Genomic DNA, 15,141 nt, shown 5'->3' on the forward strand with positions numbered 1-15,141 from the left:
ACGACTTTTCTATAAGTGTATTTTTAATGCTCTATCTCTTCTAGTTTCGGAGATATCACGACTTTTCTATAAGTGTACCTTTAATACTCTATCTCTTCTAGTTTCGGAGATATCACGACTTTTCTATAAGTGCACTTTTAATGCTCTATCTCTTTTAGTTTCGGAGATATCACGTTTTTTTTATTCGTGTACTTTTAATCTCTATGTCTTTTAGTTTCGGAGATATCACGACTTTTTTAAAGGTATACCTTTAGTGCTCTATCTCTTCTAGCTTCGGAGATATCACGACTTTTCTATAAGTGTACTTTTAATGCTCTATCTCTTCTAGTTTCGGAGATATCACTAATTTTTTATAGGTGTACTTTTAATTCTCTATCTCTTCTGGTTTCGGAGATATCACGACTTTTTTATAGGTGTACTTTTAATACTCTATCTCTTCTAGTTTCGGAGATATCACTACTTTTCTATAGTGTACTTTTACGGCTCTATCTCTTCTAGTTTCGGAGATATCACGACTTTTCTATAAGAGTACTTTTAATGCTGTATCTCTTCTACTTTCGGAGATATCACGACTTTTCTATAAGTGTACTTTTAATGTTCTATCTCTTCTAGTTTCGGTGATATCACGATTTTCTATAAGTGCACTTTAAATGCTCTATCTATTATAGTTTCGGAGATATCACAACTTTTTTTATAGGTGTACTTTTAATGCTCTATCTGTTCTAGTTTCGGAGATATCACGACTTTTCTATAAGTGTACTTATAATGCTCTATCTCTTTTGGTTACGGAGATATCACGACTTTTTTAAAGGTGTACTTTTAATGCTCTATCTCTTCTAGTTTCGGAGATATATTATAAGTGTGCTTATAATGCTCTATCTCTTTTTGTTTCGACGATATCACAACTTTTTTAAATGTGTACTTTTAATGCTCTATCTCATCTAGTTTCGGAGATATCACGACTTTTCTATAAGTTTACATTTAATGCTCTATTTCATCTAGTTGCGGAGATATAACGACTTTTTTATAGGTGTACTTTTAATTCCTTATCTCTTCTAGTTTCGGTGATATCACGACTTTTCTATAAGTGTATTTGTTTACCTCAGATAGGGCTCTTCTTCCACACCTGTCAGCGGCAGATGTTGCTGGTGTCTTCGCTGAGAAACGCCTGTAGACCACGGGCACTAAAGTATCAGCAATGGAATGCCACACAATGGCAGCAGGCTTCTTCGGGATATTGTCACAGCAAACGTTCACTCGGGGGCTGGACTAGCACCCTTAACTTCGTATTGAATTTGAGGCACTTCTGGCTGGCACACGCTGTTGAAGAGTTTCCACTTCAGTTTTAAATTCGCCTGCCTGTTTTTCCCGGCAAACTGGAACAGTAGTTTGTCACAAGACACCCTTTGTGATTAATTAAACAGCAGCTTTGTTCGATAGTTGAATATATGCCCGTTCAAAGACAATTCTTTATTAATTCAACTTGGGCGGCTTTACAATGTTTTGTTTAATGTTCTCAAGAACGATCTTTCCAGTGCGGAGTTACAAAAGGAATGAATGTTAACAAAAAAACAGTGTCGTTGGCTGCTGCTGCTTCTCTGCCCGCTGTCCATTTTCGTTTCTCTTTCACACATTCGTACACGGACTTGGCAGCACCAAAGAACTATTGATCAGGCAGCACTGCTGCTCTATTAACCAGGCAGCACTGCTGCCCTATTAATCATGTCTCCGGTGGCATTGCCATCACCCGAACAATTAATTTAGGCAATTCGCAATTAAGTTATACAATAAAATCATATCTCCAAATGAACATAAATAAGTTTACAGCTGCGACCTAAACATCCACCCAGCCTTGAACGACATGTGCAATAATGGAAAGCTTAACGGACAGCAGAAACAGCCAACGACCTGAAAGAAAAAACAAGTTTTATATAACAAAAATTAACAAAATTCAAATTCAAAATTAAGGTACGGTAGCTAATATCCTACATGAAATTCAAATTCAGTCTTACAATTCAAATTCAGTCTTACAATTCAATGGTTTATAAGTAGAATCTTCAATGGTAAATAGCTAAATGCCAATGCTCAGTTCAACCGAGCATGCATCGGTAACCGTTTGCCCTCTCCAAAGTACAGACGACCAAAAATAGAGTCCTGCATAAAAAGTTTACCAGGTTGGGAAATCGTAGGTCCCACGAAAATTTCACGACAGGCTTCTGCGCCCAGTATCATAAAATACGGGGAGGATCTATCCCAGTACCGATCTGCCTCTATGACGTTCCCTGGTGGGTTACATGGCATGTTGAACTGCTTATCAATCCTCGCCGTAGGGGAACAACCAAAAACACGATTGCGTACCACACAATCAACTCGAACCCTGCGCCTGTCCACGCTCTGGTGCTGCAAAACGACTGAGGTACGGCCTTCGCTAATAATACAGTGCATGTCACGGGCTTCTCCTAGAGCGATGTAGGACCATTTTGAGTTTGGATCTAGTACCGCCCGAGTATTTTGGTCTCGTCGTCCGGTACACGTGTAAATTCTTACCATAGCCGTCATCGGGAACCAAATGTGGTCCTCTGGTGCGGTATGTAGTATACTATGGTGGAAACCACCGCACTGTTTACACGCATACGGGCTACGACATGATGATCTCTGGTGTGACGATGCAAGGCAATTAAGGCACAACTTATTATTCGTAATGAAGAGACTCTTTTCATCTACGGTCATGGCATGAAAAGCCGTACATTGCCGTAGAGCATGAGGCCGCTCACAGACCGGGCAGAGGTAATCCTGGTTGAAAAGACCGCCTACCATGATGGTACCTGGAAAGAGCAACTAAGTTAGGTTATGGTATTAAGAGAAAACATTAATTTAAATTTGCGAGCTACGAGGTAAGAGCACCAACTTGTGAATTGGTCTCTTTATAGTGCCGAATTGTGTCTTCAGATCAACCACCCTTATTTTACCATCGGTGCCAGGGTAGACTTTAATCACACGACCTAACCGCCAGTCAGAGGAACAAGAAGCCTCGCCCTTTAGAGCTACAAGGTCACCAACTAAGATATCGGTTTGAGGATTCTTCCACTTGTAACGCTTATGGAGTTCCACCAGGTATTCCTCCTTCCATCTGCGACATATTTCGTGATGTACGGCTTTTAATTTGCGCCACCGATTGAGAATACTCCCTATCGGTTTAATTTCTTCAGGCTCAGCAGGAGTGAACAGCGCAGACCCAATTAGAAAGTGACCTGGGGTCAGTGCCTGGAGGTCCTCAACGCTGTCAGACATCGCCCCAAGGGGGCGCGAATTTAGACACGCCTCTACAGTGGACAATAAGGTGGAAAACTCCTCAAATGTGTATTTAAGTTGGCCTGAAAGCTTCTTAAAATGGGTTTTAAAACTTTTTACACCGGACTCCCAGAGCCCGCCCATATGAGGAGCCGCTGGGGGTATAAAATGCCAAGAAAGTCGTTGGTGACCATATTTATTAACAGCTTCATCTCTTAGTTCTTTCACTTGCTTCGCAAAGTTTGTATCGATTTCACGGGCTGCTCCCACAAAGTTTCTGCCGTTACCTGAATACATGGCACTGGGACAACCTCTTCGAGACACGAATCTGGCCAACGCCGCTAGAAACCCTTGAGTCTACAAGTCGCTGACAGCCTCCAAATGAATCGCTTTGGTGGCGAAGCAGACGAAGAGACACACATAGCCCTTTGTGATTCGGCAATATCGACCCGTAAAACTTTTCATCTCAAAGGGCCCAGCAAAATCTACACCGGTATTGGTGAATGGGCGACCCAACGTTGTTCTTTCTGGGGGCAGCGCACTGATGATTTGACTCTGCAGTTTCTTTCGGTGTAGGACGCAAACTGGGCAACTTCGGACTACGCTCTTCACCAAGCTCTTCAACCTTATTATCCAGCATTCTAGACGGACTGTGGCCATTACCAATCGTAACCCACCGTGGCATGTCATTTTGTGGATGAACTCTACATAAAGCCTTGCTAACCGACTCTGATATGGGAGAATTACGGGATGGCGTTCATTATATGTCAAGCTTGAGGTGGAACCTAAACGGCCGTTAGCTCTAATGATGCCCTTGGTGTCCAAAAAGGGTGTTAAAGAGAGTAACGAACTCCTGGGGCTTAATTTAGTCTTTGAAGAAGGGCACGCATATTCCTTCGGAAAATACAGCTTCTGAGTCCATACAAAAATGCCTTTCCTTGCTAGGGACAACTCGTTGGAGAGCAACATTTCAGGATTGACGGCAGATTTCTGAGCAAGAGCAACGAAACGGAATATCCTTCCTACTACATGAATAGCTTTGGGCAGAGTGGATATATCCTTCAAAAAATCTTCTACCTCGGACTTAGTTTTCTTCCGCACGCCCTCTGGTGAATCATCGGATTCCTCTAAAACTTCCCCAGTATCCTGCGATGAGCTACTACCTTTGGCTGCCGATTTTGCAACCATAACCTGAGCCTTTCTTTCTTCTGACGATGTTTGGAATGCGACTTGACTAGATGGCCAGTTAGATCTGTCCAATAAAAGCCACTCAGGACCATGCCACCACAACCGATTATCTTGTAACTCCGCCGGAGTCAGCCCCCGGGTTGCTAGATCGGCAGGATTAGACTGTGACACCACATGCCTCCACTCTATTGTCCCAACTTTATCCCATATGCTAGACACCCTATTAGCTACAAACGTTTTCCAACAGCTGGGAGGTTTTCTGAGCCACGCAAGCACAATAGTTGAATCGGACCACAAAAACAATTCGGATTGGCCATGATCATATTTCTGACTTATATTCTCAACCAAATTCGCCAACAAAGTGGCCCCACATATCTCTAATCTTGGCAAAGATGTCTTCTTAATAGGAGCAACCTTTGTCTTCGATATCAATAAGTTTGAAAAGACCTCATCTCCAACTTTAATCCTCACATAAACGTTCGCAGCATAAGCGAGCTCCGATGAGTCACAAAATCCATGAAATTGGACCACACAATTCGGAGAAAATTTAACCCATCGTGGGACTGATATAAGATCTATTTCATTAAAGTTTTTAATAAAATTTAACCATCTTTGAAGAGCTAAAGGCTTTATCGGTTCATCCCATCCTATCTGATCGAGCCACATCTGTTGCATTAAAATTTTTGCTGTTATTACTATAGGAGCTAACCAACCTGCTGGATCAAATATCCTAGCTATCAATGACAATACTTGCCGTTTTGTATATGACGATCTGACTTGAACGACCTCAGTTACAAAATAGAAGTTATCAGTGGCAGCGTTCCACCTAACGCCCAACATTTTTGCCTTACTATCCTCCTCGAGACACAGAAATGAGCCACTCAGCAAGTTTTCTGTTGGTATATCTTGTAAAATTTTCTTTGAGTTTGAAGTCCATTTCCTCAACTCAAACTTAGCTGTACCTAATATGTGAATCAGCTGATCTCGAGCTACGATTGCATCTTCAATGGAGTACGCACCTACTAGGGCATCGTCAACATACATTGCCTCCCTCAAAATTCTTGCACCTATAGGAAAACGTTTTTCTTCATCATCGGCCAATTGTAGTAACGTCCTCAATGCTAAATATGGGGCACAATTGATACCAAACGTTACTGTCTTCAGGCGATAGTCTTGAGCCACTTCCTCCTCTGAGGAACGGTACACTAATCTCTGGAAATCAGTATGTTTCGAGTTTACCAAAATTTGCCTATACATTTTGGTAATGTCCGCACTAAATACAAACTCATAGAATCTCCATCTGGTTATTAGAGCCACTAAATCTTGTTGTAAAGTTGGTCCAACATATAGGTTATCATTCAAACTTCGTCCATTTGAAGACGGGCTCGAGCCGTTAAAGACTACTCGCAACTGTGTAGTAGTACTCTCAGCTTTGAACACCCCGTGATGAGGCAAGTAATAACTAGGAACATACGTTGAATCATCAACCTTTTCCATATGCCCTAAAGTTATATACTCTCTCATAACCTCATCATATTGGGATTTACAGTCGGGCTTACGCAGTAATGACCTCTCATTCCTTTGAAATTGCCTTAGAGCTACATATCTATTTGGGCCAAGTGAAGGACAACTATCTTTAAAGGGCAAATCTACCACATATCTCCCTTCAGAGTTCCTTCTTGTCGTAGAGCGAAAAATGTCTTCACACATTTTATCCTCTTCAGAGCAAATCGGCCTACGATAGACCTCCTCTAATTCCCAAAACTTCGCCAACTGATCACGTAGAGACACATTTGTCACATGACATACTCTTGTGCAACACGATTGTACTCTTGACACGGAAGGACCGGTAACTATCCAGCCAAATATGGTCTCTTGAGCAACTAAAGATTCCAAAATCCCATGCTGTACACCACCCCGCAAAATCACTGGATATAAATTCCCTCCTAGCAAAATATCAATTGGACCACTCTTATAAAAATCTGGATCAGCCAGATTAATTTTAGGCAAGCTCATATTGTTGTTACAATTCATCGAGTGAGTCGGTACCTTACCGGTCACTTCAGGGACTACCAAAGCATCCACCTTCAATGACAAATATTGGTCTTTTATAGGCTCAATTGTAAAGCTCGCCAACTTGTTTGATCGACTCACTATTTCCCCGCCTAGCCCAGTCACTTCAGCCGTAACTGGTACCGTGGGTAACTTCAGCCTTCTTGCAATCTTTTCGGAAACAAAATTTTTATCCGAGCAAGGATCTATAAGTGCTCGTACTTTATAAGCAACACCGCAATTAATAATATGTATCCACGCTGTTGCCAGCATTACATTTTTTGAAACCACTGTGTGATGAACTTGAGCTACATTGGATGGACTAGGACTTTCAATGGACTGTAATTGGGTAGAAAAGTTTTTATTTGTACTTGGAGCTACATCATTTTTCTTATTTTTCTCATTTCTCTTTACAAAGTCCCTATGAAGCAAATTGTGATGTTTCTTATTACATTTGGAGCATCCATTTGGCCGACTACAGTCATTCTACATGTGACCTAATGTGAGACAATTAAAACAATATTTGTATTTTCTTAAGACTGACGTTCTTCCCTTGAAATTAAAGCTTAAGAATTTTGGACATGATTGTATTGCATGAACTCCTGTACATAATTTACATTGAGCCATCTCAGCTTTAGTATGATGAGATTTCATTTGTTTGGGTTTAGTTTGGGTTTGGTTGTTTCTATTGGAAAATGACTGAGAACCCGCGGGAGGCTGGTTGCTGTTCAAAATTTCTGAAACACTTTCTAAAGCGTGGTATCTATCAGTGAGAAAATCATTCAGTTCGGCCCACTTCGGAACTTGCGTTTTATTCTTCACTGATTGTTCCCATAAACTAAGTGTTTGCTCCGACAACCTCGAGGAACATTGAAAAACAAATATTGGATCCCAGGAATCGATATCGATATTGTATAACTTCAGTACTGAGATACAGTTATTGACTTCTCTTTGAAGTCTTTTGACTTCCTCTGCTGATTCATGTCTGCACGGCGTTAAATTGAATAACAATTTCAATTGACTATTTATTAAAACCCTTTTGTTCTCATACTGAGCTTTCAAATTGTTCCAGGCGATCTCAAAATTTTCACCTGTGAGGGCCACATTTCTATTTATCTCGCGGGCCTCACCTTCTGTCTTTTGATAGAGGTAAAAAAGCTTTTCGACCTGACTAAGCCGAGCATTGGATATGAAAATGGCGGTAAACATGTCCCTGAATGTGGGCCATGCTTCATAACTTCCGTGAAAAACTCCTGTATCACAAGGAGGTACTGCGCAAGAAAACCCTGGGCTTGGCTGAGGCACTTGGCTTTGAGTCACAATCTTTTCCCCCATTATCGTTTTTCTTGCTGCTGCTATAATTTTAATGCACTTTATATACACCTTTCTAAAGTCCTTGTGTTTTGTTTGTACCACCAATTCCTTCTTTTCCTTCCCTTCCTCTGAGCTACATTCATCATATAATTTTTTATATTTCGTCCACGCTTTGGACAACTCTGATTTCTCAAAGTCGAAAGCTTCACTAGAATAATCAGTGAAGTCTTCTTCTTTTCGTCGAACCTCTATTCTAACAAGTTCATTACCCGCTTCCATACATTTATCGTAGCTATCCATGGCTATCTGTAATGTGCCCCACAAATAAAGTCACTCACTTTTTTCAAATGTTCAAAACAATGTTAGATGCAATCAAAGAACCAATCAATTTCCACTAATTGATTCACTTTTATCCTCACAGGGCCACAAGAAGCTATTTTTGCAAAAAAAAAATCGACAATTTCCCACAAAAAAGTTCACCGAAATTGCACAGAACCAATATATTTTATTTCATATGCTCCAAAACTATCCACAGGTTCAACAAGCAGAAATTCTTTTGAAACTCTGTTCACCACCGGAGGGTATGCAAACCAATTTTTACTCAATTTGTACAAAACGAGACAAATTTATCTCGAGACAAATTTATCGAAAAATTGTTTACATAAAGTTCTCAAGAATTGCACTGCACCAACAAATTTTATTTCATATGCTCCAAAACTATCCAAAAGTTCAACAAGAATAAATTCTTTTGAAACACTGTTCACCACCAGAGGATATGCAAACCAATTTTTACTCAATTTTTACAAATCGAGCCAACCAAGAGCCACAAAAATTTATTATTTTCAAAAGAATCGAAAATTTTTTACATAAAGGTTCTCAGAAATTGCACTGGACCAACAAATTTTATTTTATATGCTCCAAAACTATCCAAAAGTTCAACAAGAATAAATTCTTTTGAAACACTGTTCACCACCGGAGGGTATGCAAACCAATTGTTACTCAATTTTTACAAATCGAGACAAATTTATCTCCAAGAGCCACAAAAATTTATTATTTTCAAAAGAATCGAAAAATGTTTACATAAAGGTTCTCAGAAATTGCACTAAATCAACAGATTGAAGTTGTCCTTCAAAGCTACAAAATTATTCAAATGTTTGGAATAAACAGTCACTCTTTTAGTCAAACAGAATAAATCATCTCTCGAGCCACTGCGCACTAGCGATGTATATGCTAAGCAATTTCCACTCAATTGTATATATTTCTATGTAGCAGCTTATGTACCAACATATAATGTTTTGAAAACAACAATACTTGCTGCCACCGTTATGACAATATTGTTCACCAACACAATTTGCGCTTTTCCCAAAATGGCGACAATCTTACTTTAAGCCACGCTTTTTCACGTAAAGCTCACAATATAAACTATCTTGAATATTGAGGCACAAAACGATCCCATTCTGAGACACAAATTTCATGAAAAAACAAAATTTCATAGGGACACCAAACAATATAGTTTTATTTCAACAAACCACACAGCACTACAATCACCAAGTACGTACCTGATTCTGTGTACTTTACCCTTTTACTTTGGGCCACTTTGGTGTTGAATTTCTTCCCACTGTCTGGTTCCTGGCGGTGGAAGGACCAATGTTTACCTCAGATAGGGCTCTTCTTCCAAACCTGTCAGCGGCAGGTGTTGCTGGTGTCTTCGCTGAGAACCGCCTGTAGACCACGGGCACTAAAGTATCAGCAATGGAATGCCACACAATGGCAGCAGGCTTCTTCGGGATATTTTCACAGCAAACGTTCACTCGGGGGCTGGACTAGCACCCTTAACTTCGTACTGAATTTGAGGCACTTCTGGCTGGCACACGCTGTTGAAGAGTTTCCACTTCAGTTTTAAATTCGCCTGCCTGTTTTTCCCGGCAAACTGAAACAGTAGTTTGTCACAAGACACCCTTTGTGATTAATGAAACAGCAGCTTTGTTCGATAGTTGAATATATGCCCGTTCAAAGACAATTCTTTATTAATTCAACTTGGGCGGCTTTACAATGTTTTGTTTAATGTTCTCAAGAACGATCTTTCCAGTGCGGAGTTACAAAAGGAATGAATGTTAACAAAAAACAGTGTCATTTTTTTTAATTAATTCTCTTTCGAGTTGAGCTGTTTGGCCTTTAGAGATACATTGAAAAATTAGGAGTCTACCGAAGTCCCACGTATCCAACCATTACACTACGTTTCACGGGTGGTAAATCCGATCTTCAGGTGTATTAGGATGTTGTTTTTGTGGCAGACGAAGGCAAAGCTTGGTAACTGGTATATATATCGAACTTCATTAGATAAATGTATATGCGAAATTATGTCAGTTAATTGAAACTCCAAACTTTTCCTATAGTCCTGCTTGGTAATCCCATTTTTCAATGTTCACAAATACTATGGTAAGTTTTATTCCTACATCATTAGTAATTGCTCTTCTATATCAGAAGATTTTTTATTTTTATTTTTTTTTTTTTTTGATCATCAATTATTGTCTACTAAAGTTTTGACAAGTTGATGGTGGCTTAGAACGCTAAGACGCCGGCAACCTTGACACTCAGTTGTCGGAGACCCAGGTTCGAATCCCAGCCTGGCTCATGCTGAAATTATTTTTTATTTTTTGCCTTATTAAGGCGAAGGCCATTTATAGTGATATTTTTTTTAATTAATTCTCTTTCGAGTTGAGCTGTTTGGCCTTTAGAGATACATTGAAAAATTAGGAGTCTACCGAAGTCCCACGTATCCAACCATTACACTACGTTTCACGGGTGGTAAATCCGATCTTCAGGTGTATTAGGATGTTGTTTTTGTGGCAGACGAAGGCAAAGCTTGGTAACTGGTATATATATCGAACTTCATTAGATAAATGTATATGCGAAATTATGTCAGTTAATTGAAACTCCAAACTTTTCCTATAGTCCTGCTTGGTAATCCCATTTTTCAATGTACACAAATACTATGGTAAATTTTATTCCTACATCATTAGTAATTGCTCTTCTATATCAGAAGATTTTTTATTATTTTTTTTTTTTTTTGATCATCAATTATTGTCTACTAAAGTTTTGACAAGTTGATGGTGGCTTAGAACGCTAAGACGCCGGCAACCTTGACACTCAGTTGTCGGAGACCCAGGTTCGAATCCCAGCCTGGCTCATGCTGAAATTATTTTTTATTTTTGCCTTATTAAGGCGAAGGCCATTTATAGTGATATTTTTTTTAATTAATTCTCTTTCGAGTTGAGCTGTTTGGCCTTTAGAGATACATTGAAAAATTAGGAGTCTACCGAAGTCCCACGTATCCAACCATTACACTACGTTTCACGGGTGGTAAATCCGATCTTCAGGTGTATTAGGATGTTGTTTTTGTGGCAGACGAAGGCAAAGCTTGGTAACTGGTATATATATCGAACTTCATTAGATAAATGTATATGCGAAATTATGTCAGTTAATTGAAACTCCAAACTTTTCCTATAGTCCTGCTTGGTAATCCCATTTTTCAATGTTCACAAATACTATGGTAAGTTTTATTCCTACATCATTAGTAATTGCTCTTCTATATCAGAAGATTTTTTATTTTTTTTTTTTTTTTGATCATCAATTATTGTCTACTAAAGTTTTGACAAGTTGATGGTGGCTTAGAACGCTAAGACGCCGGCAACCTTGACACTCAGTTGTCGGAGACCCAGGTTCGAATCCCAGCCTGGCTCATGCTGAAATTATTTTTTTTTTTTTATTTTTGCCTTATTAAGGCGAAGGCCATTTATAGTGATATTTTTTTTATTATTTTTTTTTTAATTAATTCTCTTTCGAGTTGAGCTGTTTGGCCTTTAGAGATACATTGAAAAATTAGGAGTCTACCGAAGTCCCACGTATCCAACCATTACACTACGTTTCACGGGTGGTAAATCCGATCTTCAGGTGTATTAGGATGTTGTTTTTGTGGCAGACGAAGGCAAAGCTTGGTAACTGGTATATATATCGAACTTCATTAGATAAATGTATATGCGAAATTATGTCAGTTAATTGAAACTCCAAACTTTTCCTATAGTCCTGCTTGGTAATCCCATTTTTCAATGTTCACAAATACTATGGTAAGTTTTATTCCTACATCATTAGTAATTGCTCTTCTATATCAGAAGATTTTTTATCAACTTGTCAAAACTTTAGTAGACAATAATTGATGATAAAAAATAAAAAATCTTCTGATATAGAAGAGCAATTACTAATGATGTAGGAATAAAACTTACCATAGTATTTGTGAACATTGAAAAATGGGATTACCAAGCAGGACTATAGGAAAAGTTTGGAGTTTCAATTAACTGACATAATTTCGCATATACATTTATCTAATGAAGTTCGATATATATACCAGTTACCAAGCTTTGCCTTCGTCTGCCACAAAAACAACATCCTAATACACCTGAAGATCGGATTTACCACCCGTGAAACGTAGTGTAATGGTTGGATACGTGGGACTTCGGTAGACTCCTAATTTTTCAATGTATCTCTAAAGGCCAAACAGCTCAACTCGAAAGAGAATTAATTAAAAAAAATATCACTATAAATGGCCTTCGCCTTAATAAGGCAAAAATAAAAAATTATTTCAGCATGAGCCAGGCTGGGATTCGAACCTGGGTCTCCGACAACTGAGTGTCAAGGTTGCCGGCGTCTTAGCGTTCTAAGCCACCATCAACTTGTCAAAACTTTAGTAGACAATAATTGATGATCAAAAAAAAAAAAAAATAAATAAAAAATCTTCTGATATAGAAGAGCAATTACTAATGATGTAGGAATAAAACTTACCATAGTATTTGTGAACATTGTTTGGAGTTTCAATTAACTGACATAATTTCGCATATACATTTATCTAATGAAGTTCGATATATATACCAGTTACCAAGCTTTGCCTTCGTCTGCCACAAAAACAACATCCTAATACACCTGAAGATCGGATTTACCACCCGTGAAACGTAGTGTAATGGTTGGATACGTGGGACTTCGGTAGACTCCTAATTTTTCAATGTATCTCTAAAGGCCAAACAGCTCAACTCGAAAGAGAATTAATTAAAAAAAAATATCACTATAAATGGCCTTCGCCTTAATAAGGCAAAAATAAAAAATAATATCAGCATGAGCCAGGCTGGGATTCGAACCTGGGTCTCCGACAACTGAGTGTCAAGGTTGCCGGCGTCTTAGCGTTCTAAGCCACCATCAACTTGTCAAAACTTTAGTAGACAATAATTGATGATCAAAAAAAAAAAAAAAATAAAAATAAAAAATCTTCTGATATAGAAGAGCAATTACTAATGATGTAGGAATAAAACTTACCATAGTATTTGTGAACATTGAAAAATGGGATTACCAAGCAGGACTATAGGAAAAGTTTGGAGTTTCAATTAACTGACATAATTTCGCATATACATTTATCTAATGAAGTTCGATATATATACCAGTTACCAAGCTTTGCCTTCGTCTGCCACAAAAACAACATTCTAATACACCTGAAGATCGGATTTACCACCCGTGAAACGTAGTGTAATGGTTGGATACGTGGGACTTCGGTAGACTCCTAATTTTTCAATGTATCTCTAAAGGCCAAACAGCTCAACTCGAAAGAGAATTAATTAAAAAAAATATCACTATAAATGGCCTTCGCCTTAATAAGGCAAAAATAAAAAAAAAAAAAAAAAAAAAAAAAAAAAACAGTGTCGTTGGCTGCTGCTGCTTCTCTGCCCGCTGTCCATTTTCGTTTCTCTTTCACACATTCGTACACGGACTTGGCAGCACCAAAGAACTATTGATCAGGCAGCACTGCTGCTCTATTAACCAGGCAGCACTGCTGCCCTATTAATCAAATCTCCGGTGGCATTGCCATCACCCGAACAATTAATTTAGGCAATTCGCAATTAAGCTATACAATAAAATCATATCTCCAAATGAACATAAATAAGTTTACAGCTGCGACCTAAACAGTATTTTTAATGCTCTATCTCTTCTAGTTTCGGAGATATCACGACTTTTCTATAAGTGTACTTTTATTTCTCTATCTCTTCTGGTTTCGGAGATATCACGACTTTTTTATAGGTGTACTTTTAATACTCTATCTCTTCTAGTTTCGGAGATATCACTACTTTTCTATAGTGTACTTTTACGGCTCTATCTCTTCTAGTTTCGGAGATATCACGACTTTTCTATAAGAGTACTTTTAATGCTCTATCTCTTCTAGTTTCGGTGATATCACGACTTTTCTATAAGTGTACTTTTAATGCTCTATCTCTTTTAGTTTCGGAGATATCACGATTTTTCTATAAGTGCACTTTTAATGCTCTATCTATTCTAGTTTCGGAGATATCACAACTTTTTTTATAGGTGTACTTTTAATGCTATATCTGTTCTAGTTTCGGAGATATCACGACTTTTCTATAAGTGTACTTATAATGCTCTATCTCTTCTAGTTTCGGAGATATCACTAATTTTTTATAGGTGTACTTTTAATTCTCTATCTCTTCTGGTTTCGGAGATATCACGACTTTTTTTATAGGTGTACTTTTAATACTCTATCTCTTCTAGTTTCGGAGATATCACTACTTTTCTATAGTGTACTTTTACGGCTCTATCTCTTCTAGTTTCGGAGATATCACGACTTTTCTATAAGAGTACTTTTAATGCTCTATCTCTTCTACTTTCGGAGATATCACGACTTTTCTATAAGTGTACTTTTAATGCTCTATCTCTTCTAGTTTCGGTGATATCACGATTTTCTATAAGTGCACTTTAAATGCTCTATCTATTATAGTTTCGGAGATATCACAACTTTTTTTATAGGTGTACTTTTAATGCTCTATCTGTTCTAGTTTCGGAGATATCACGACTTTTCTATAAGTGTACTTATAATGCTCTATCTCTTTTGGTTACGGAGATATCACGACTTTTTTAAAGGTGTACTTTTAATGCTCTATCTCTTCTAGTTTCAGAGATATCACGTCTTATCTATAAGTGTACTTTTAATCCTCTATATCTTCTAGTTTCGGAGATATCACGACTTTTTTTTTAACAGGTGTACTTTTAATTCTCTATCTCTTCTAGTTTCGGAGATACCACGACTTTTCTATAAGTGTACTTTTAATGCTCTATCTCTTTTAGTTTCGGAGATATCTCGACTTTTTATAGTTGTACTTTTAATGCTCTATCTCTTTTAGTTTCGGAGATATCACGACTTTTTTATAGGTGTACTTTTAATTCTTTATCTCTTCTAGCTTC

This window comes from Musca autumnalis, unplaced genomic scaffold (assembly GCF_047663935.1).
Source record: "Musca autumnalis isolate F117 unplaced genomic scaffold, ASM4766393v1 scaffold_2, whole genome shotgun sequence".
Classification (NCBI taxonomy): Eukaryota; Metazoa; Arthropoda; class Insecta; order Diptera; family Muscidae; genus Musca; species Musca autumnalis.